General features: G+C 42.1%; 1 protein-coding gene across 2 annotated transcripts in view; it reads left to right on the forward strand.

Annotated features, from left to right (window-relative positions):
- Nucleotides 1-3,085: 3,085 nt before the first annotated feature.
- The window catches only part of ARHGAP32 (Rho GTPase activating protein 32), a 239,335-nt gene continuing 217,815 nt past the window's right edge, over nt 3,086-24,605 (forward strand). Inside the window, exon 1 of one of the 2 annotated variants that reach the window (XM_036397579.2) lies at nt 3,086-3,205. The gene's annotated coding sequence lies outside the window, so the exon portion shown is untranslated. The remainder of the gene's footprint in view (nt 3,206-24,605) is intronic. The other variant, XM_054517120.1, reaches the window with a different exon arrangement.

Raw genomic sequence — 24,605 nt, forward strand, 5'->3', positions numbered from 1 at the left:
CAGTCAAAATCAGGAAGAGGCAAAACCACAAAAGTGAGATGATGGCAGCTATTACAGCCAGAAAGGCACAGCTGCTTGGGGATACTCCTGGTATCTTTCCTCCAGGAATTTCAAAGTCACCCAGATCAGGGATGGATAGATAGGGATCACGTCCTTGCACATTACTGAATCTTCTCTCTCCTAAATACGGAGCCAACAAATCGCTTCTGGCACCCTGGGGTTTATCAGCAGTGAGCCATGCAGGGACTATCCTGCCTCATCCTAATTCACTTGTCAGGTTTGACAGGACCAGAGTTGTAGACAGCACAATACATCACATCATTTTGCCTTGTCATCACTGTAATTTGTATATTTTCTGCCACCTTTTTTGTTTATTAGGTCACATAATTATGCTCTTTTCCATTTTAGGGACTACTGTGCAACATCTTCATGATTTGCTGTCTCCTTACCTGCGGAGTCCGAACCCCACCAATGTTCTTAACTCCAGTTTTGTTTGTTGGCATCTGGCACAGCATATGCTGACGTCTCACAGCTATTGTTCCAGACTCTGCACATTTACAGTTACCATCAGTTATTCACAATAGGCTCTGAAAAGTTTCATCACAACAACTAGAAATTCTTCAAATCCTTTAAATTAAAACTCACAATTTGGAATTTCTGCATGCCTAGGCTTGCCTTTCTTGGTCACCCAATACATTCGCAAGCAGTGGTATCATTTATCCAAACACTCCGGGTAGCTAGGATCACCACAGGCCTAATGTAGATTATATACTTCCTTTACAGTGTTTCACAGGTAGAATGAAAACCAGAATGCATCAAATCCAGCTTGCAGAACAGTTTCAATTATGTCTTTCATTTAGAACATTTCTGAAAATGTATCAACTGGGCCATTTCATATTTGCTTTTGCAATGCAAATGTGGCTAAGCCCAGGCACAGCCTTCCCCCAGCTCTCTGTGAATGCCAGGTGCATGATCCACACCCCCACTCCATGTTCTGCACCCCATGGCCCTGGGCCCTGGCCAAAGGCCAGGAGTGCTCCCAGGTTAACTGCCTTGCAGTGCTACTGCTGGAGGAGTAAACAACACCAGCAATCAGACTTGTAAGCTCTGCGGTCACCAAATGCTATAATTATCAGGGAGGCGTTTCCACATCTCCTACTGACAGCAAGATCGAGTCGTGTGTTCCTGGCCATGCTAATGAAACAGTAAAGCACATTATGAAGTGGTTTAGGGTCAGCCATCGAAACACAACACGCAGGTAATGGCTCTATCCAAAAGATCCTCTACTACAGCACAGCAGGTCCTTGCATTCACAGAGGCACTTACCTGGAGGAAGGAGTTTGGGGTTAGTACTTAAACCTCACTTTAAAGTGTGAATTAACTTTTACTGATAAAGCAACACTGTCCCATACAGGTTTAATAAAATCAGCTCAACTAGAGGGGAAAGTTTTGCATTGTGAACAGGGTGTGCAAGTGGCCTGTCCACAGATAAACATGTCTGCATGTGACTGCAGTAAAACACCTTTCTTGGTCTTGCACTAGCACAGTGAGGTGGGAGGGTCGTGGTGGAGGCAACTACCTGGTACATCTCTTCTGGCTGGGACCCCTCCCCTTAGAAAGGGTGTGTGCCTTAGACACAGTAAAAAACACACAAACTTCAGGACATCTTTGGTGAGTTTCTGCATACTCAAGACATTCAAAACCCATCCTGGACATGTTCCTGTGTCACTTGCTCCAGGTGATCCTGTCTTGGTGGGGGGGTTGGTCCAGATGATCTCCAGAGGTCCCTTCCAACCCCACCATCCTGTGACAGGAGCAGCCCTGGCCTCACTACAGCACACACAGAGCCACTGCAGGCCCTGCCAGCTCCATCCCTTCTCCTGCCTCTGGATTAGCCCCAGCACTTTCCGCATCCCTGAACCCCAAATGTACCTCATCAATGTGTATAAATATAGAAAGAAGGGGTGCTAAGAAGATGGACCAGGCTCTGCTCCATGGTACCCAGCAACCAGACAAGAGGAACAGGCAGGAACTCATGCATGGGAAGTTCCAGCTGACCACGAGGAAGAACTTCTGCCCTGTGCAGTCATCAAACACTGAACAGATTGTCCAGAGAGGGTACGGAGTGTCCCTCGCTGGAGATATTCCAGAACCCACTGGACACAATCCTGTGCTCTGTACTCTGGGATGGCCCTGCTGGAGAGGAGACCTAGAATCTGACGATCCTCTGTGGTCCCCTCCAGCCTCAGCCATCGTGGGATTCTGTGAAATAACCCCAGAACCTTCACAGTCCTGCTCAGCTTCTCACACCCTCCCCCTCTTCTCCTGGCCCTAAACCAGGCACACCTGACAGTGCTTTCCCACACTGAGGAAAAAACATTTCCCTGTGCCCAGACCCACACCTTCCCCATCACCGGCAGCCCAGCTCTGGTGGCTTTGGTCCTGGAATCCCAGAGTCATTTCGGTTGGAAAACACCTCTGAGACCATCGAGTCCACCCTGTGACCGATCCCCACCTTGTTACCCAGCCCAGCTGAGTGCCACTTCCAGTCACTCCTTGGACAGCACCAGAAACAGGGACTCCACCACCTCCCTGGGCAGCCAGCCCCTTCCAACATCTAATCACCCATTCGGTGAAGGAATTCCTTCTGATGCCGGACCTAAACCTCCAATGGGGCAGGTTAAGCCTATGTGCTCTCATCCCGTCGTTGTTCCCTGGGGGCAGAGCCCGACCCTCAGCAGGCTACAGCCTCCTGCCAGGGGGTGGTAGAAAGGGACACGCTGCCCTGCCAGCCCCAGCCGGCATCCTGAGCTCCTTCCTCCGCGTCCCCCTCACGGCCACCCCAACACCGCGCCATCCTCCGGCCCCATCATCCCTCCCTTCATCCACTTATCACCCCCTCCATCTCCTTTTCTCTCCCTCGGTCCCTCTCTCCCTCCCTCCCTCCCTCGGCCGCCGCCTCACGCCCGCCCTTCCCGGCGTCGGGGCGGAGCCGGCGGCAGCAGCAGCGCGCATGGGCCCCGCCGCCTGTCCCTGAGCCCCGAGCAGGGGGCGTGTGCCGGACGCGGATCCCCCTTGCCGGGCCCTTGCCGCCCCTTCCCGGCGGCTCCTCCTTACCTGCGGCGGCCGCGGCCATGGCGCTGCGGGCGGCGGGACGGGGCTGCTGAGCGGCGGTCGGGGCGCGGCCCCGCGGCGGCGGAGCGAGGTGAGCGCGGCCAGCAGAGGGGAGGGCTGAGGGGACAGGTCGGCATAGCACCGGCGGTCGCGATAGTGTCGCGATAGCGCCCTGCAGGTCGTGAGGGCGGCGCTGGGGTGGTTGATGGGGCGCGCGCCGCGGCCTCTGTCGCCATGGGCGGGAGAGAAAAAGGACAAAATCCCGAATAAAAGCATTCGTGGGTTTGTCGTGGCGGGGTTTTGTTCGTCCCGGGGCTCCCCTTTCCCGCTCCTGGAGCTCCGCCCGTGTCGCCGGGGGTCCCCAGGTGGGCGAATTCTCCTGTGGCCGGGGAACAATCACTGTCAAGGAGGGATAATGGGCATTTCAGCCCATGCGTGCCATCCCCGCGTGGGGCTCGGCGCGGGGACGCGGCTTTGTGCCGGCTCCATTGTCCTGCTGCCCTTTGTGCGGCTGCTGCGGGCACGCAGGGCTCGTGTCCTGGCCAGGGACGGTGTGAGCAGCGCCCAACAGGTGCTACGTGTGCTCGCGGAGGTGGTTTATCCAAATGAGCTCGGGGAGCTTCCCGCCTCGTTGCAGAAGGAGGTGAGCGGTGGATGCCGGAGTGAGGTCTATAGGGACGGATCCATAACACTTCTGGGCTCTGAGTGAGCAATGGCAGCTTGGGAAAAAGGTAAATGAACCTTTGAAATTCGTACGTGTGTACTCACCTGTGGTGCTGTTTTTTCTGCAAACCGTGTGTCCCATCTTGTTCTCCCTTGGGAATCTGTCTACTGTGGCAAACGGCTGTTCCAGACCTGACCGAGGGCTGCTGGGTTGTTTGGAGGTGAAGGGAACGAGTCAGTTTTTGTTCCTTCTCTGTCCTTTCCACGTGAGATTGTGCAGAAAACAGCACTTTGGACAGAGGCTTGGACAGGCTCCGTGGGTGCCCAGTTTGTTGTGTTTGTTGGTCCTGGCACTGGGAAGAATGTAATTGAGAGGAATAGGTGGAAAGGCAACAAGGTAGAAGCTTAAAATATGCCATTTAATTTCAAGGAACAGCTGTAAGTGTGTAATCCAAAGGTGAGCAGACACTCTTCTTTGAAATTAACTGAATGAGTTAATTTCCAGGACTCTTAAAATCTATTTCAAGTGTTTGAGGTTGGAGCTTCTGCAGCATAGGGAACAAATATCCTCATGTGCTTATTGAGAACATGCGGTTTTTTTCCCACTGCACAGATGTCTTCTCTCCTAAAATCAGGTTAGCCTTGAGTGCACAATTTATTTTGACTGGTAAGTAAAATATTAGATAATCTTTATGATAAAAGAGCAGTAAATAGTTCTTGTGCTTGGACTGGTTTGTTTTCATGAAACTGCTCAGAGCCGTACTAGGGTGCGTGCATGTGGAGCTGATGGGTGTGTAGTGTTTGAATACACTGGAGCCAGCTGCAAGAATCAAAATTCTAGTCATTTGAGAGCATATGGTGGTAGAGATAATAAAGTGGGGGGAAATGGGGTCAGTCTGGCAAAATGCAAAACCTGTTACTTAGGGAAACAGAACTGAAAGTGTTACTGTGGTATAAATGGCATGTATAATGCACAGAAGAAATATTAGTCTATTGCCAGAAGCAAATTATTGGCCAGTCTTTCAGCGTGTGGTCTTAATCTGGAGTTTGTTTTTTTGAAGTGGTCTTTGTTTCTTCAGAAACTCGACAAATACATCTGAGGCAAGTCAGCAGAAATATCATCCGGGAACTGCTTTAGTTTTTGGGTTTTGTATTCAGTCTGTAGCTGGATGTTGCAGTGGTTTTGTATCAATTGCTGCTGCTGGGTTGTGAAATATCAGGATCACAGCCCTTAACAGTCTGTTTTCTGTAATGCAAAGCGAGGGGAATGATGATCATCATGTTCAATTTAAGGGGGATGACTCCAGTGGTGACTTACTGCCTGGAGAGAAGATCCCAGAGGGAGTGGAGGAAATCCAGCAAAAAAGGGGAATAGTGCTACTTTGGCCGTTTTCCCCCGGGCTTCTGGTTCTTTTGTGAACTTCTGAAAAGGAAATGTCATTTTGCTGTCTGAATGCATTGTTTTGCATGAAGTGTCAGACCGCATTATGGGGATGATTCTAGTCAACTTCCCCCATTTCAAAACAAACACATCAAATACAGTAATATGTTTGTACAAAAGCTCAGTGTGTTTTGCAGGATCCCAATGTCCATATTTCCAAAAATAAATTATGTTTTTAATACTTTATTATGGCTAGAATAGTTTTTGTAGGAGAGAAGAATTGAGGGTTCCCTTGGCCTTTGTGAACTGCACTCCGCCAATAAGAGGAACTTGTTGGCTTTTTCATGAGCTAGGGGATTATTTTCATTTGCATTTCCTCAAAGTATTCTTATCTTTGCAGTAGTTCTGATTCCAGTGGCTGTGGCCAAGGCAAGAGCTATTGTCTCTCAGGGTAAGGACAGAAAGGGAAGAAGATGTAGGTAAATTTGTAAATTTTGGCTGCAGAACCAAATCGGTCCCATGGGACTGTGAACACGGATGGCCTCTGCCAGGTGTGGTGTCCATGGGCCTGGTCCTCTCCCAGGTCTGCTCCTCACCTGCAGCTCCTGGATCTGGTTTCAGCCTTTGCTGTGCAGCAGCAGCATTGTGTACCAGCAAGGCTGATGAGCTTGCTGCTTGTATGGGTTTGATGATGGGCCAGGTAGGTCCAAGCTGAGAAGGATCCTGACAGAGCCGTTCTTCCCCATCAGACTCGTGCAGGAATTTGAACTTGAGCAGGTTGTGAATCTGTGTTTCCAGGAGTGGAGGTGGTTCTGTGTTACTGTTCGGCTCTGGTAGCTGCTCTTGGGATGTCTGATATTGCAATAAAAGAGAAACAGATTGCAGTGTTTATCAACTTTTAAAGTCCATAACAGCTTTCCTTGGAAAAACCAGCCATTTTGATATTTGGGGTGAGGCAGGTCAACAAGTCTGGGCAGTCGGAGCATGTGGATTTTCCCAGTGATTTCTATTCTTATGCTAATCTTCTCAGCAGGCTGGCTGAGCTCTGTTGGAGAGGAGGGGAGAGCACATCGAGAACACTAAAGAGAAGCCATTTTTGGTACTTATTGTTATGCAGATAAGGCTTTCCAGCCAACGAGAATTTGGAGAATCGCATAACTCAAGGATGTGATGCTGCAGGTCAGGAGTAATTTAGCAATTCTAACCCGGTTTGGCTGAATCTGTTCCTCTTCAATATTAATTTTGAGGGGGTTTGTTGGCTTTGCTTAGGTTTTATTTTTGTAAATCCATGTTGTAGCTGAAAAGTTGTTATCTTTGCTGCTGAATTAAAGTTGGAAAACATCAGTTTTCAATTTTTAATTATTGTGATGGGTAAGAAGTGTAGGAAGGTAGCAAAACTGAGTTGCTCATTTGAATTCTTGTTCTGTTTTTCTGTGTGCCTTGCTGTGTTTCTCCCACACAGTCTGCGAGCCCTCAATTCCTGCAGTGAAAAAGATTTAAGTTATGTATAGATTGTTGAGTAGTTTGTGCATGTTCCTAGGGAGGTGTGTGTGTCACTAGAAACCAGGTAAAAGATGTAAATCTCACTCACAAGAATTCCTTGTTGTATATTGGCTTTCCAAGATTGCTTTAGAAATATGAGCTACTGGAGAAGTCTGAAGGAGATGCTCCAAGTTAGGATTTTGTTGCACAGAACAGGAAACTGCAGCTCTTTGTGGCCTCTGTCTTGTATAATATCCCCAATAATATATGGGGTTTCTGCAGTGCAAAGTGCTGGGGCTCTTAAGCACGTTAAGAAGTCTCTGGGTGTTTATTTCAGTGGTGTTTTGTGGTTCTGAGGTCTGTGCTCACTGCAGTAGATCCGCTTATCCATATTTGTGTGTAATGTTCGATTCTTTGGAAGTGTGCAAAATAATTAAAAACCGCCCTTTAAACTATTTAGTAAATTGGATTTGCTTTGCCAGCAGTGGAACAGGAACTTAATCGTGTTTAAGCTGCTGTTGACTTTTCCAATCTGATTTTCCCTGGAAAGAAACTTTACTACCTAGTTGTTAAATGCACAGTTAATTACCTGCTGATTGGTTAAGCTGATAAACCAATGCTACCAGGTTTACTGTAATCAGGTTGGTAAATGTGCCACGGATGCGCTTCCTCATGCTATTGTCTTGCTTTATGATTAAACCAGTGTTAACTCTCATCATGCTCACGATTTCCATGTATTTAGTATTGTCAGGTGATGATTGACACTGAAGTTACCATTCAGGGGATGTTCTTGCTCTGTGCTTAAGTTACGCATATGTACTTCTGGAGTTCATAGTGTCATCTCTTAATAATCTAAGAGAATATGGCTTAGCAGCTTTTAACCCATGGTTTAGAAAATAAAATGTATCTCCACTTCTTAAAATAGTTGTTGTAGGCAACTTGATAGTCTTTCAGTCTTATTTCAGTAGCTATGTTGCAACATTTTGATTGTGTCCTGACATGGTGGTATGAGGTCAGTGGTTGAAGCAACAATAGCTGTGCATCTGTTACTGGTCAAGGAATCATTCACCCTCTTGGTCATCTCAGTTTTGCTGATGAAGAAGCTGCAATTGCTGCCCCTCCATCCCGTCCCTAATGTGCCTGGGGTTTTTGCCTGCCCTCATCTCAGCACTGATGTTTGTAGGTAGAATACATTGATTTTTGGTGTATCCATTATAACTCATTAAGAATCAGAGAGGGACTGGAGTTTCTCCAATTTCCACCATTAATTCATTGAACCAGGACTGCAAGCACTTTGGAGCCTGGCTTCCTGTAGATTTCAGGGTAAAATTAAATGCTTAAATATCCTTGAGGTTTTCTGTTGGATGGAGAGACACTTGGTGAGCCACAGTTGTGGGCTTAGGTCTTCTGGTGGCAGCTCTTCCAATGGGTGAATTGCTTTTAAGATACATGGATGAAAGGTGGTTTGCTAAAAGCTTTGTCACCCCTTATTGGGAGATTAGGAAAATCAGTTTTCTCAAAAATATCTTTGATGGCAAGGTGTTAGGTTATGTGTGGTTTGAAAATTCTTGCTTCTTACAGAAAGACATATTTAATTCTCTGTGTATTTTGTTATCTGAGACATACTTATTACTGACTAAAAAAATTTCTATTAAAATATTAAAGTTAAGTTGCTGTGCTTTTTTTCCTTCCTTTAATTTCAGTAACAATGTTTCCTGGCATTTGGGCAATGAACTTTCTGGCCTTGATACTCAGGATGTTCAAGGTGTCTGTGAGTTCTCTAGGGAAAAAGAGAAGATGCAGTGCTTGGTGTTTTGAAAACAGTTTGGTTTTTTGGTGCCAACCTAAAACGAAGACATTTTCCAGATCTAAATGTTATAATTTTGCCATATTCTTACAGACTTACTTAGGCATAAGAGTGGTTATTATGAAGAAAGTAGTTGGACAACCCTGTTTGTGCACAATATTAATTGCTGCAAGAGTCTATGAGTGTTTGCTGATATTTACCCTTTTCCTCCTTGTTATGATTCATGAATGTCTTCATTAGATTTCATAATAGCAACCTTGTGCCAGGCCTTTTGTGTTTTACAAGAAGCATCTCTAGAGAATTAGCTCCTGCCTTCTGGGAACAATCAGTCTTTTAACAGGGTGATTTCAGTAGTTTTTAAAATTTATTTTGACTTCAAAAAGGCTATTATCTTGCTTCATAAGGCACCTTGCTGGTTCTTTCCCCCAAATTTACATAGCACCAGATACATTGTGGTGGAATCTTTACAAATTTTATCAACAATTTGCAAATCAACTTTTCATGGACTATGAATACATTTCAGTAGCTGCTTTCCATAACATGCCCTTATGATTATCGTCTTATCCCTTACACTCTTCTGGGATAGAAATGAAAATTGCTGTTTGGGTATCATGATTTGTTGTTAATGCTTATATGTGTATTTATAATGTATGGATGATGGTACTACTTTTGTACTAAAATATAAAATGTAGTTTTTTTGTAAAACTCGCAAATGAATGAGCAATAGCTATGAATATTCTGATAAACAAAAAAAAATTCTTTGGCACAATCTGTAAACCAGAGTGCGTTCCTCCTTCCTCGCTTCTAGGAATCTGCAGAGGTGTAATATGTTCACTGGAGGTTGAATCACAAAGGAGTACTTGATTTTTATTTCAGCAAAAGTTCTGGTAACTTATTTTTTAAGTGTAAATGAGATTCCATAGTCGTCCTGTTGCATGATGCACAAGGCAAGCTTCAGACGTAAAGTTCAGTCATTGGTAACTGCTGCAGCTTATTTCATTGAAGAAACAGGAACAAAAGTTTGTTTGTAACCACTCTGGAACTGAGAACAAAGGCTGCGGGGACCTTTGAACCCTTGTGGCTGTGCATCTGAAGGAGGAATTGTTCAGGAACGGGAAAAACTGCCAGAAGACCAGGGATTTGCTTTTCCCGACAACTTTCTCCAGCAGTGTTCAATGACTGCATTTAAAGAAAAAAAAAAAAAAAAAAAAAAAGTTGGTTAAAGTTGGTTAATTGGAAGACTCCCTTACTTATTCTTCCCACTGAACTCTGATTTGATAATCAAGCAATCAAGCATGCTGGGATGGTTATTCTTACCTTTTTTTTCACCAAGGCAAGCTTTGAACAAATGAGTGTGTGTGCTCTCTTTTTTGGGAGAAATTGAATGATTGATTGCAACCTTAAACACTATGTTCTCTCCCAAATGTTCTGTGCTAGAGATTCTGGCGTGTGAAGCAATTTGTTTCCCCTGCTTCCTGGTGTTGTTCTGACTTCACAATTATTTTTCATTCCCTGGTGGCTGTCTCCTCAAGGAAGAGGGTAGGGAATTATCAGTGTTCTGAAGAAATTGTTACTTCTTTGCAAAATGTGTTGACTGGCACATTGGGTCTCCAGTGGATTGTCCAGCGTGAAGGTTCTGCTGCAGGCAGCGATTTGTGCCTTATCGTTCACCTTCATGAATTTTACAAAGCTTAAGCAGAGGATGGGCTACACTGGATGAACAGATTCTCCAAATTGCTTCATGCAGAAGGAGAGAAACCCAGTATTGAGGGTTTATTATTTTTCCTTGAGTAGTGAACATAACACACCAGCTGGAAGAAACAGAGTTGTTCATTTGTATTTCTCATCCTAAACACGCAGCTCATAAGTGTGCTCAGGCATGCATGTAATGTGTGTGTCTGTCCCTCTTTCCCCTGCTGGAGAAACACTCTGTGCTGCTCTGCAGTTCTTTGGACAGAAGGGAGAAGCTGGGTTTGCCCCTTAAAAATTGAATTAGGTGCAAAACAAGTGGAGGCATGGAATAAGATCTGGAATCTGGTTGTCTTTGTGCAGTCACCCTTGGAGAGGATGCTTCAGACCAGTTTGCAGCCAGGTGATGTTTGTGGCTGCAGCCACCTGAGTGAGAGCTTTTCTCCGGGTGTTCCCTGCTACCTGGTTCCCAGAAAGACACAGAAGGAATTGGGAAAACTCCAGTTACCAGAAAGAAGAGTTAGCCATTGGGTATGATCTGGCTGATCATAGCCATACAGATAAGTATTTTAAGCAGTGATTCCTCTTGCTGCTAGACAGGAAAAACAAATCAATTTCTTTCAAATTATCAGGGGCCTCCAGTTCTTCACCCCTTTTTCCTTTTCCCTGAGGGATGTACACATGGGGTGGCACTCAGGGTGAGGCTGTTGTAGATCCTTGTCATATGTTCAGCCTGCCATTTCAGCTGTCCTGAATGACAGCAGCTCTCAAACGTCTTGTCTTTGTTCTTAAAGCTGTTGATCTCTTTCTAACCTCTGGCTGCAGTTTCTGTGAAATTAGGCTGGGCTGTGGGGAGATTCGGCTTTGTAAACCTGGTTCCCAGGAGCATGGGAAAACTTTGTGGTGGTTGCCCTTGTCTTTGAAGTTCTTTATGGAATATGAATTGGTTGTCACTGTGCTCTTGACTTTCTCCCCTGTTAAGATATGCAGCAGCTTGAGCTGCTCCAGTAACCTCTGTTCAGTCACCCATACACAGAACAATTGCCAATTGCATAAGGAAGCCAATACACCCGTGGCTATTCAGTTATGTAGCCATATTGTATTAATTTTAGAAGAATGTAACTGTCTGGAATACAGCTTAGGACCATTCTTAACAGTTTCATGTAGATTGCAAGAAAACTTAGTTCTGTGATTGCATCCCTTGCTAGAGGTACTCTTTGCATTTCCTGTTTGGCAACTGCCAGGGTTAACAATTAAACCACAGTTAACATCTATGATTAAAACTGGAAATTAAAACATATAGATTGGTGTCTTAGAAAACTTCATTTGTCAGTTCTTATCTCTAGCAAACGTGTGGAGGAGGGATGCCATATGGCTGCTAAATATAACTCAACTTGCTCCTGAAAGCAGTTGAAAAAGTACAGAAGTTCACAATCTGGTATCCGTGTTGTTAATAAGAATGTGCTGCAGAATTGTAGTGCAGACTAAGGTAATGGGAAGAGAGCCAAAAGTAATCCAATGAAATGTAAGTATTTCCTGTGATGGGTGATGGGGGCTGACACACTGGGGAAGTGCTCAGCATCCTGCAGACACTGGACCCTTTCTCAGCAGTGTCTGCAGTGGAAGGGTGGCAGGAGCTGCCCAGTTACAGTTTTCTGCTCGCCACCCTTGCGGTCCAGCAGCTCCTAATCCTTGTTTGCTTTAAATATTTACACTGCTACAGCCCAGTGCTGGGATGGTGGAGAGCTGAGTGAGTAAAATCAGGAATACAGGGCTGTGGTGGCAAGGCTTGAGAGTAGTTATTCACAACTTTTAATTCTGTTTTTAAAATTCTTAATACTAAAATTTGTGGTTTTTTGTGTGGACATACTGCCAAAATACACGTGATCCCATGTTTTAAGGTTACAATTATAGTTGAAATAAGGAAACATTTCTAGTAAGTATTTTCAAATTGTATCTGTGCATGCATTAGAAGGAAGTATAAGTTAGTCATACACTGTGCAATGGATTATTTCTGTGTATTTTTCAGCATTCAGTATTTTTGTGAAATACTTTGATTGTGAAATACTAATCTATAAAGGAGATTAATCATTTTCTGATGGGAAAACCTGTGAAAAAAGTAGAGCTCCAAAATACTTGAATACTTGTGATTTCCTCCACCTCCCCAAAAAACAACAAAAAAAATTACCCAGCCTGTCATACAGTTGTTCTCATTCCTCTTTTTGAATGCAAACATCCAAAATAGGTGTTGAACTGATTTAGCAAAGCACTTTAGTATATGTCTAATGTTAATCCAAGGGCTCCTGATAGGGTAAAAGGCATTGCTGAACTGAGGCAGAAATATCTGATAGGAAAAGCTTATCCTTGAAAAGAATCAGAAGAGAAACTGTATTGGTTATATTCCTTCAGGCCTTTAAAATATTTCAAAGGATGAGTATAGACTTTCTGATGGGGTTTTGGTGGCTAAAAATGCAGTTATACAAATCACAGCTTGTTGGGGCAGGGAGAATTAATTTATGCACTTGAACATGGGCTCGTCCACTGTTTTCTCTGAAGTTGAATTACAGACAACAAGAATGCACTTTGTTGTTCTTTAATAATAAATAACAGCATAGCAGTTTTGATCTTCAAAGCACTGCTCAGACCTTAATTAATCTTCATAATACTCCTGTGAGAGACTTAAAAATACTCCCTACCCTTTAGGACAAGGAGCTCCTTAGCATGGAGATGTTGGAGGGTTTGCTCTGGGCCACATTGTCAGGGTCAGCTGGGACAATTGCTCAGAGATTCTTGGCACTGGGAGCTTTGGCTGCTTCTGGAGGCTGTGTTGCTTTTCTCATTTATGTGTTAAAATTTCAGAAAAATTTGAATACACAAAAAAACTGCAGTTCTTTAAATTATTTTGGATTTCCAACTGAGTGTTAACTTATGCATATGCATGTTGGAATTTCCCTGTTGAATATTCCTGTAGGCAGGAAAGTGCAGAAGGTTTGTGTTAGTGCTGTTGTGTGGGAGCAGGTATGGAAAACTGCACTTCAGAAAGGCTGGGTCGCAACTTTGGTGTGACAAGGTAGAAAATAAAAGTATGTAAGTCTTTGAAAGCGTCTATCATAAATACATAGAAAGTGTCTCTCAGTTTACCTTCCCTAATTGTCCTAATTATTTGTGTTTAAAAAAGGAGAAGAAGAGGAATTAATGTAGATGTTGATTTTCAAGGTTTTCCCAAGGTAATTGCTGATTGGCGTTTCAGGACAGATTTAGACAGTACATTGCCCTACATTTGGGGAATAAAATAGGAATGGCAGAATGAACTGAGACTGTTCAACTCACCTGAAGAAACAGTTCAGAAGGAATTATAATGTAAACTCTTGAAATGTGTGACCAGTGGGATCCAGACCACATATGCATTTTTCTCACCAACAGCAGGAGGGAGTTCATTGAGAACTGGTTACTGCTGCAGATAAGGAACCCAAAACATGGGCTGTCAGGAGAAAGGCAGAGGTGTATCAAAGTGTTCACATCTGTGTTTGCTTCTGACATAACAGACCCAAGGGCAGAATGTTTAATGTTTTGTTCAGTACTGTGTAAACTCAAACTACCTTTTCAGAAACTGGGATGCTTCAAAATCACGAGTAGCCCCTAACTGATGTTTTTGTACTGAGCTCTGTGAATGCTTTGACGTTGTAATTTCTGCTGGAGGTTGCACCAATTTGCATGAGGAATGAACATGGGACTGGCTAGTGAAGCAGAAAGCTGACAACCCATTAAACAGGTCTGAAGGATTCCTCAGCATGAAGAGTAAAGTCAGCAGAATCCTGGAGCCAAACACCAGAAAAGCCTGGTGCGCTTCACCTGGTGACCTTGTCATCCTGGAGAAACCTGGCAGGATGATGCTCCCAGCACTCCTGGGGTGAAGGTCTTTTCAGCATCCCCTGCTGAGCCAATTGTTTGGCCCATGGGTTCCCAGGAGAAATCTGTGAAGTGTTTAAATGTCTTTTTAAAATTCATTAGAAATGCAGTGACTTAGGCTGACTCAAGGGTCCATATTGATACTGCACTTTGTTTTGAATACAAGGTGCAAATAAAATGTCCAAATGGAAAAGCTGTGAGAAGTTTCAAGAGTTCTGAACTATCAAGTCTAATTTCTGTTCTAAATGCTGTTGAAATTTTTATTAACAAAATTCTGCAAATAATGTGTTTAACTCTGTTGGGTTTATGCGTGCTTTTCTTCCACATTTTTGATACATCAGAGCATCAAATTGTGATTTAACAGAGGGCAGAATATATCCTCGTTACAGAACTGCAGCCTCATAACCCATACAATGCATGAGAGGTAAAATCTTCTCTAGGTCTTCCTTCTCTGACTTTGTAACCTCATTTCTGGAGGCTCCTTAGAGGTGCTGAGAGGGATAAATTAAACATCAACAAACAAGTTGGAAAAGAATTTGTGTATTTTAGTTTCCCAGGTACTGTGACAATAAGGAGGGTTTTGATTGCTGAACAACACATGGTGCTGGACCAGCTGTGTCTGATAATGGATAAGTGAAATCCCATGGCATATGCTTTGGGACAGGCAGAGATCTGCCTTTCTGAAGCACAGAAATGCTTCTGGTTAAAAATGACCGCAATTATTTAACTTGCCTACCTTTCACAAGTTTTTAAAGCTATTTATGCAAATAGCAGTTTCAGTGAGATGACAGTAAGACCCAGGAGTTGTTTGCTGTACGGTTTTCATGCCTCCTTGAACTAATTTCTGGCCCTAATTGTGTGCATACACATGTAGTGCTCCTGCACTCTCGTGTGTGTCTCCTGGGAAAGGTCTTTTCTTCCCTCCCAGCTAGGCATTCCTCATGCTGCACACCAGAGCCAGCTTCTGGGACTGGTGACACTCATACCTTTTTAAAATGAAGAAAAATCTCATTCCCCATTAGCGTTGCTGATAGTTTACCTACCCAATAAGGACTTTTAGAAATGAAGATGGAGGTATTTGACGTGTTACTTCATAGGCATGGATAGATGAGTTAAAGTATTCACTTCTAAGCCTTTTAATTCTTGCCTGAAATTTTATTAGCACATTGCTAGACAAAGTGCTGTATATAAAGGGCTAGAAAGTGTATGTAGATTTGAAAGTTTTCACTGTTATATTTAATTTTCCTAAATAAATTCATCGGCAACTTGTTCTTTCCCCAAATGCTGCATCTTCCAAATCAGACTAATCTGTGTGGCATTCAAATCCATACAGCAGGCCTTGTAGAACTCAGGGAAGCGCTGTGTGGATTTTCTCGAGTTGGCTCAGCAGCTCTTGAGCTCAGCAAGTCCAACAGACCAGAAACTCCAAAGAACTTGGGTTGTTCTTGTCACTTAGGACAGGGGTGAAGAAATAGTCTTTGTTTCCAATGGGAGTATTGTGAGGGTTCAGTGAGTGTGGTCTTAACTCTGCTCGATCAGTGGCACTGGTTCTTTGTGGAGTAAATCGACACTTTCTCAGCCCTGAAATCCTGCCCTGTATTTGCCTGATCTTTGAAAGGATTAATGCACGGACAGTGCGTGGATTTTCTTGTGTCACTGCTTGTTCCTGCTTGTGGGGAAATCCAGACGATTGGGAGAATGGTTTTTGAGAGATGATTTGTGAAGGTTGTTTGCTGACTGACATATGGTGTGGCATACGGTGCTATTTACCACCTCAGAGTCTGAACTTAGAGGGAAATGATTTTCTTTTTTAAACGTTTAACTCTATTAACTACTTGTAGACATCTTCCAATGTTGCCCTGGCCAAGTTAATTTACACCTTCCTTTTATTCAGCTTGTCCCATCTGTTTGTGACTGTTTTCTTCCTTGTTTTTATTCTATAAATAGATTTTAGAGTTTCAAGGGCTGAGGGTCTCAGTAGCATCAAGCACTTGTAAATCTTGTAGCTTTTTACCTGTAGCCTCCAAGGTCTCAGACCTTGCTATGATGTGGAAATGGAAGCCAGGCCAACTACTGGACTGAAAAAAATGCTTATACAGCCTGGTGTAACATCTTCTTTCCAAGTCATCCTGCTTTTCCCCCAGAGTAGCAAACTTTTGAAACGGTGTTAGTGAAGATGAAGAAATGATATCAAGAGGTTCCATTTTTTTGTTAAAAATCTGGTTTGTAGAGGAAGAAGAAAAAAGTAATAGGGGACAAAATTATTATCTTAAAACTTGGGCAAATGGAGCTTTGAGATGATGGAGTTTCTGGAAGAGGACATCAGTCCTTTTTGCCCTGGTGGGAGATGTTGAAATAAAAAGGCTTCAAAGGGAGAAAAATGCTCTCGGCTTTTCAGGGCCAACTTTTGATACCATGGAAGTTGCTGGTGGGTTTGCTTTCTTCCAGCTGGGCCTGTGTAGGTATTGAGTGAAGATACTAAAGATGTTTATTTGCTTTTATATTATTGCTTTTTCGACAAATACTGAAAGTTTTTTTTATATGCAGAACCGCATATCTTAAGAACATGAACGGAAGTGAAACAAATGCTCAAGCGCAGATTTACAGAAAAGAGAGATGAAAAGAGGACCTGAAATATACAGGGAGATGTAGAATGGTTTGTGTTTTTCTGAGCTTGTTTCCATCTCTCTGGCTTATATTAGTGTCATTTCTCTAGCAGAGGCTGCAATTTTACAGAAAGAGAAATTAGGAATGTATACAAACACTTTGAGAATGTTTCCTCTGCTCCAGCTCTACTTTCACCTCCTCCAGTCTCACTGTGAACATTCTGATTGAAGTGTGGGTCTACATCCTCCTAAAACAGTGTCAGCATCTGTGCCACTTCCCTCTGCACAGTCACCTTGTGAACATTCCTGCAGAGAGAAAGCAATAAATGTTTCTCCTCCCCCATTCCTCACCTATACAATTCTGCCTGTTTCTTTTCCTTTTTTTCCCTGAGTCATAAGGAAATGGTGGTCAAAGCTCTAAGCAATAAACCTGTATAGACTACTACAGATGCTGTTTAAATATTAAGGTGGTAGAAAATTTTGAAGTGAAGGTCCAGCCTCCATCAGCTTTCTGTGTTTCCACTCTATCCCAGCTATACAGATAGAGAATCTCATTCCAGGATGCAAAATGATGGTATTTGTAATATTTTCAATGTAAATGGTAAGCAGCATGTAAAGGAAAAGGGTTTTTACTTAGATTATTAAGTTCTTTGTGATGTGAGGCTCTTTCACACAACAGAAAAAAGTATTCTCTACTTATTGGAAGCTTTGCAAAGATTAAGAGATTCTAAACAGAAAAATCTGTCTGGATTTGTCATTTAGAAGTTTGTTTCTTCAAACCAGTGTTTATAAGATGCAGAAGAGATTAAGGATATCAGAACTGTACAGTAAGGAGGAGGCAACATATGTATCTAGTCTGATGCTTAAAATACAGAAGACAACTTTTGGAGGCTTTCTTAAGTAGATAAAACATCCTTGTGAAAGCATTTAAAGGAGAGCTGGTTTTGCTTACAGAGGCCATACATTTAAATAAGCTTAAAATGTAAACACAACTGCATGCCTTCATGGAGACATAAACCAGCATGCCTTACATGTTCCCCTTCTCTCCCAGTGGCACTTTGTGCTAGCCTAAGTTCGCCAAATGACACCTTTTTGTTGGTAATCAGGAAGATTGTCAGTGTTTTGAGGTAAGTTTGACTGTGTGTTACCCTGCATACTGAAGGTTATGTGCTTAAAAACCTGGTGCTATAGTAAAATCAGCTGATTGTGGTATCAAAGAGTTCCCTGCCTGCATGAATATTGTAGTGTCATCAGTCTGGTAGTCTACTCCTTGTCCTGTCTGTAGATGTTCTCTACAGGATCTTGGGATTCAGTGGAGGTGGAAAATCACACACCAAATGGAAGAGATCCTGAGCTCACAGCTCAGCCATTCCAAAAAGAGGGAAAATCCGCCTGCCAGTGGCCATAAGGGCCACTGTCTCAGTGCTACTGGTGTTGAGGGGACGTCTTTGTGATGTAAATGTCACGGGGACCCTGCTGGCCCCACAGCACGGAGATCATTAAAACATCCAGGTGTGCCAGTGCCTAAACCCCCGGGCTTTCTGTCCATGAGGAGGGGATTTCATCAAGGCTCCAGCTGCCTCCAAGCCAATGGACAAGGCAATTTAAGGTGTCAGCAGGAAAGAAATGTGTTTGAGGTTCACCAGACCCAGTTCCAGTTGGTACCTTCTTGCAAAGCCACTTTCCTTGAGTTTCAGTTCTGACTCCATAGTGTTCATCAACCATGAGGCACCAACTGCTGGCCAGGGGCACAGCTGTGACCCAGCTGGATGGTGCAGCCCTGGACCTCTGTCCCTGCCTTTCCTTCATTGCTGTAACATTTTTCAGGATGTATCAGATTCTGTGTGTTTTACTAAAGTGTGGCGGAGGTGTCTCATTCACTTCCCTCGAGATATTTTTTTGTAAAACTGCAGCATGTGCTGCTTTGCTTCAGCAGAACCTGAAGGCTGAATTTGAACATTTTCCTAAGGTTCTGAAAAGAAACCTTTCTGAAGGTTAAAAAAAAGGATTGTCAAATGAACTTAATGTTATTTTTAATTTCAAATTATTTATTTATTTAGCCATGTTATTAGAATATTTTTAGGTTGCTTTTTTTTCTCTTCCTAGTGTAGAAAGGGAAGATTAAATGACCATATTTTGGAAGTGGGGATGAATCTCTCTGAAGTGGCAATAATAAACCTTTCCTCAGCCTTGATGTCCATCCTTTGGAGGAAATGTTGGCAGAGCAGTAATGTTTGTGTGTCCTTTGATGTGTGGGGCTTTGACATCTCCTCAAACTCACTGTTGCCTTAAATAGCCCTGAATATTACTTTGAAGCAAGAGGAGCAGGAAAAGCGAATGACTGACGAGACAAATTTCCTTAATAACTTCCTATTTAGCCAAAAGATAAACTGGTTTTCATCTGATATTCTTAATTTATAGCAAGACTGATCAATTGAGACCCATGTAAAGTGTTTCTACAACATGCTCCAAAATCAGCTTCTGAACAAATAAATCACTTGCCTGTGGCTGGGTTGTTTTTTAATCAAGTTCAAATAGAGATTCCTGAAGTGCTTTTATTGAAGCAATTTTATTTTATGATAATTAAAAATGTAGGGCTGCTACTTTATATTGCCAGCTTTAGAGGGGCAGGCGTGCAGCATAGAATTGAGGCAACTGTTTGGGTTTTGCTTTTTTAAAAATTTCTTGTGCAAATCTCTGAATCTCTTCTGGTTAACTTTGAGTGGATTTGTGCTGCTGTCCTTTGAAGAACTGAGCAGTGTGTTTTCATAGGTGATGAAATGGGAGAGTGCATATTTTGGGTGCAGCAATCCTGCACATGCCCTGCACGGTTCAAGCCTGGTCTGTACCATGACACCCCTGTGGTGTACAATCACTATTTAAAATGAAAAATATGTTTAAGAATTGCTGTTGCTAAGCAGACACCTATCAAGGTGAGTGGCCTTTAAATATGATTTACCTGTTGAGTGTATCTGTCTTCTGAATGTTATCAACAATATTTCTGAATTACAGAATTGTAGGGACAGTGGAGGGGGTTGAATCTTTGAATAAGTAATCTTTAACTGTGCTGTTTTTGACAGTTTAAATATTATTGACCAAAAACATATTTATGTTTGTTCAGCACGAATGTTCTCCTCTGTAAGAGTCACCATCTGTCTCATTTCTTCTGCATCTGTGGTGGTTTTTGTTTTTTCTTTAACTCTGGGTAGACTTATTTTTAGAGTTTATATTAGGTGATTAGAAGTTGTGGTTTGTTGCAGGTATTTTTCTTTTAACAAAGAAAAGAAAACTTAAATTTATTACTTAATATAATTTTTAACTCTTTCCCCCAGTGGTTTGATACTCCCTCACTGTTTGGTTATGGTATTAAGCCATGTTAAGTTATTTCAGCTTCAGTGAGTGATCTTGCTGTTCCCCCATGCTGGCACTTCTTAACCCAATTCTGCCAGACCTCTCTGGGTTAGCAATACCCCAGACCATCGTGAGAAGTCCAGGAAATAAAAGTTCCAGCTACTTCTGTCATGTTGGGCCAGCAGCAGCAGCAGCATTGAGTTCGGTATTAATTTCAATTTCTTTGTGTCTTTCCTGCAGTCATGCTCCTGCTGACTTCAAATGGGTTTGAAATTGTTCAGCATTTAGGAAGAAACAGCAGCATCTGGTAAAACCAACACTCCACAGTGTAGTGCTTCCAAGGTCTCCCAAGTACTGGAATAGAGGTCAGCATGGGAAAACTTTTCGAGGGAATTCCAGTCACTGAAGTCTTGGAAAAAAACACTCCCAAGTGTAAATGGAGATGTGTTAGGACCGGAAAATCTTTGGCATGGCAAGCAAGATGCTGCAAATAGTGTTGTTTATCAGTTTATTTATCTATTTAATCTCCCCCCAGGGGATTTCATAGTTATCTGCCTTTTGGAGATCATTTTTAAAAGGATTTTTTCACTTTTCATGGCTGTTGATGATCACTGTTGTTTCTTTTTAGAATTGTTAAAGCACCACTTTTCAAAGAATCACAGAATATTCTGAATTGGAAGGCACCCACCGGAATTATGAAGTGTAGCTCTAAGGGAATGGTCCATACAGGGACAGAAACCACAACCTTGGCATTACTAATTCTGCACACTGCTTTTAAATGTCTTTTTCTCCTTTGAGAAGAAAGCATTCATTATATGCCTTGTGATGTGAGGTTTACAGAACTTAGTGGAATGAACATGACACAGCTTGAAATAATACAGTGGAAAAAAATCCCTCGCTCAAGGTAGCTTTAAAAGCAAATTAATTTTCTGTGCCTCTGACTGATTTTATTGTGGTGCTTTGGTGGTTTTTCCCCTTCTTGTTGCTCCCTTAAAAGCTTCAAGGAGCTGCCAGATAACTTGTGGCCTTAGAAAAGCACAGTGCCATCAGGTATAACTGAAATTTCCTAAGTTAAGATCTTGTCAGCTTTAAACAGAGAGGAGGATCAGGCATGTGTCAGTAGTGACAGTTTCAGTCATTGTTTTCATGGCTTCTATGTAAGTACCAGGAGGATGTGTTGTAGAATATTATTTAGGATGATGAACCCCAGTCAAAGAAGGATATTTTTAATTCACTGTCTGAAGGAGTAATTTCGTGGCTGTCAGGATGTTTCAGCCAACATGAACCACACCTGAAACCAACTTGTTTTTCTATTGTTGAGCTGTTGGTGATTCACTGACATTTTAGGACAGGTTAGTTGCAGCCTTCATTAATGAGTGTTTTGAATCATTTAATCGAGCTCTTTCTCATAATTCATACATTCAGAAACTTTTAAAATGCATGGAGGGGACAGGGAAGAATGTTTTTGACAGCATTTCAGAAAAAATAAAATCACCGTCATTGAAATTTTGCATTCAAGACCAACAGGACTTTAGGGCTGTATCTCCCTCACATGGTTTTATTTAAAGACTTTTTATAGTTTCTTTTCTTTGCTAATAAACCAGTTTGTGTCCAAGTTAAATAATTTGACCATCTAGTTTTAAAAAGTGCATTTTTAAAACTCCTTTGCCTGGTTTATCTGCAGTAGAAGAGAATCTGGCCAGCCCAGCCTGTACTCGGGGCTCAGCCCTTTCCAGCTCTGGGGATGAGCTGTGCTGACTTCATGGGAAAGGGAAAGCTTTCAAGTGAGTGGGTTTTGCTCAGCACCCTTTACAAGCCTTCACACTTCTGGAGGTGCAGAAAGCCAAACACATTTCAGCAACAATTTGCTTCGTTCCCACTACTCATTGAAGTTGCACATGCACTTGATTTACGAGGGTGCTCCAACACTGCTGAACCATCAGCACAGCCCCATGGGTTCAAGGGAGGGCATAGATTTAACTTGAAGCATATGCTGCGCTGAAATGGGATGTAAACCAGGATATTATTGCATTTTGTCAATTATACCATTGCTCTGTACTTCTAGGAGTAAAAGGGCATTTTCCCCATGCTTGGGGGAAAATGTTATTCTTCTTTGTCACATTTTAAGATTTATAGATTTCCTTTTTTTTTCTGAATAGGAAACTTCAGAGTTCTTCCCCACTTTTGTAGTTGAGCTATATAGAAAAGATTTCACCACAATAACATATGGGAAAAAAGTGGCTTGGATTCAGTCTGAGCAGGAAGACATCTCAGAACATTCATAGCTCAAGTGATAAGGGAGAGTTTCAGTCAGAAACCCACCAGGTTTGAGTGACTCCACTGTGCTGACTTTCCCTCTACTCATCAAGAGATGTTGAACATCTGTTTGAGTTGAGGCCACAACACTAGTTCCATTTTTCCACCTTCTTTCTCCTTTTATTAGAATAAAATTTTGAAGCTTATATTGTCTGGCCTTGCCTCTTTAAATATAGATTATTTTATCTGACAAATGCTGGATTTTGGCTGCACCTTCTCTTCAGTGACTTGTGTATTTAAGTGGAGGTCACCACTTGAGCGTGAGAAAAAGTGGGTTATTGAATTGCAAAAGAGCATACTTGTCTCTTTGAATTCCTTTGAGAACAGCCTACTTTATGTGTATTGCTGTTTGGAATTGGCCCTGTGCATTTGGCAAGCACAAATGGAAATGGGTAATAGAGCCAGAATATTGTACTCACTCTTCTTTAGTGCTGCATCCTAGAGTGTCTTTAGATTTTACTGAGGTTATTAGATTATTAAATTAGTGAAATGTGTGTTTGTGTGTATTGGAAGGAGCTTTTAGTAGTCCACTTTGTTGCAGTGTTTTTGGAGACTCAGAATTTTTCACCCTATAATCACATTGAATAAATCATGGCATTAAAAGTCTTCTTTTGAAATAGAATAATTTATGCCTTGCAGCAAATACTCCAGCAAGATGAACTTTTTAAGTTAATAACTTTGGAGACCTGTCTCTGTTTAGCATGTTGTAGTTATGATTTGTTTTCCATGGATGTTAGAGCAAAACAGTGGTGGCAGTTTATCATGCAAAGGGATGTCCTCAATTACAGAAAAAAATAGAACAAGGATATATATTGAGGGGAGAATTCTCATTATTGTCGTGAAATTTAGCATTGCTTTCTGCTTCCACTGAAAGTTTTAGGAGAACTTATGTTCAAAGACCACAGAGAAGCACTGGGCACACAGAACTCATGGAAAAGAATTTTGAATTATTACTTGGAAAAAAAATTTGTACATTTCCTTTCTTTCCCGGCTTTCTTCCAGCTGCTGTTGGTGACATCAAAATAAACTCTGACTTTTGGGCAAAGGTGGGATTGTGGGTTGGATCAGATGCTTATTCCCGCTGTGAATACTTGTTTATTCTGGGGCTTGCAGTCATTTTTGTTTATTGCATGAAGTTCCTCCTCCCTGATCTGCAGCTACAAATGAGGGTTCCCACATGTGCTTTTCCTCCCTCTGTGTGTGTGGAATCTGTCCCTGCGATCGCTGGAGTCAGAAATGCTCAGCACAGGCTCCAAGCTGCTCATAAAACCAAGTGAGTCTTGGAAAATGGGGCCTGGAGGCCTCGGAATCAAATGTTTCTCTGCATTACTTCAAACATAAACCTCCAGCAGCTCATCCGTTATGATTTTGCACAGCACACTTTGCATTTTAAAAGCTCCAGCAGATATGACAGCATTGATTATTGGCAAACTAATCATCCCAAATTCATCTGGGATTTCAAAGGCTTTCTCTAATTGAGCTGTTTAGGAAATTGGTTAGTCAGAAGATATGCAATGATAACACCCATTTTCTTTGGGGAATATTTTTAATTCATATGTTATATATTTGATACTTAGAATCAAATGATGGGGAGGCTATTAACTGCAGAATGTTCCAAAGGAGCTATAAGCAAAGTATAGGAATTTTCCTGCCTAAAAATTGAATTTTTGGGCTGGCAAATGAGTGTTCTCGTAATTTCCAGACTGATATTTAAAGTGTATTCAACTTTGCAGCATCATCCTTGTTTTGAGGCATTGTCTGCCAAGGGCCATCCAGGTGTTATTTCATTTTGGGATTATTTTTTATCTAAAACACAGGTATTTAACTGAAGTCAAGCACTCAGTTGCCTACACCTGGCTCAGTGAGATTTTGCCAAAGAAAGGTTCCAAGAGAATTGCTCCCCAGCATAAGACAGTTGATGTTCTAGTTCTTAGCTCTTTGTTCTTTAGTTTAAGTACTACTCTTTCATATATATATATATATATATAAAAGGTATAAAGAAGCTCAAGGAAGAACTACTTAGTTATAAAACTGCTTTAAATTATTTGAATGCTGCTTAATAGGCTGCTGCAGCTTCCAGTTTTAAGATGATTTAAAAACAACAACAGCAATCTGTGATGGTTAAGATGCAGGGGTCGCATATAACTAATCTTTTGTCCTAAGTTTTTTGGTCATAATTATTTTTAAATTGTTTATTTCCTAGTATTTTAACTTCTGACTGTTCAGCTAGATATTATTTTGTTCTTTTGCAGAGTATGTACACAAAATACATAGAACGTTTCAGTTA

This window comes from Molothrus ater, chromosome 22 (assembly GCF_012460135.2).
Source record: "Molothrus ater isolate BHLD 08-10-18 breed brown headed cowbird chromosome 22, BPBGC_Mater_1.1, whole genome shotgun sequence".
NCBI classification, from domain to species: Eukaryota; Metazoa; Chordata; class Aves; order Passeriformes; family Icteridae; genus Molothrus; species Molothrus ater.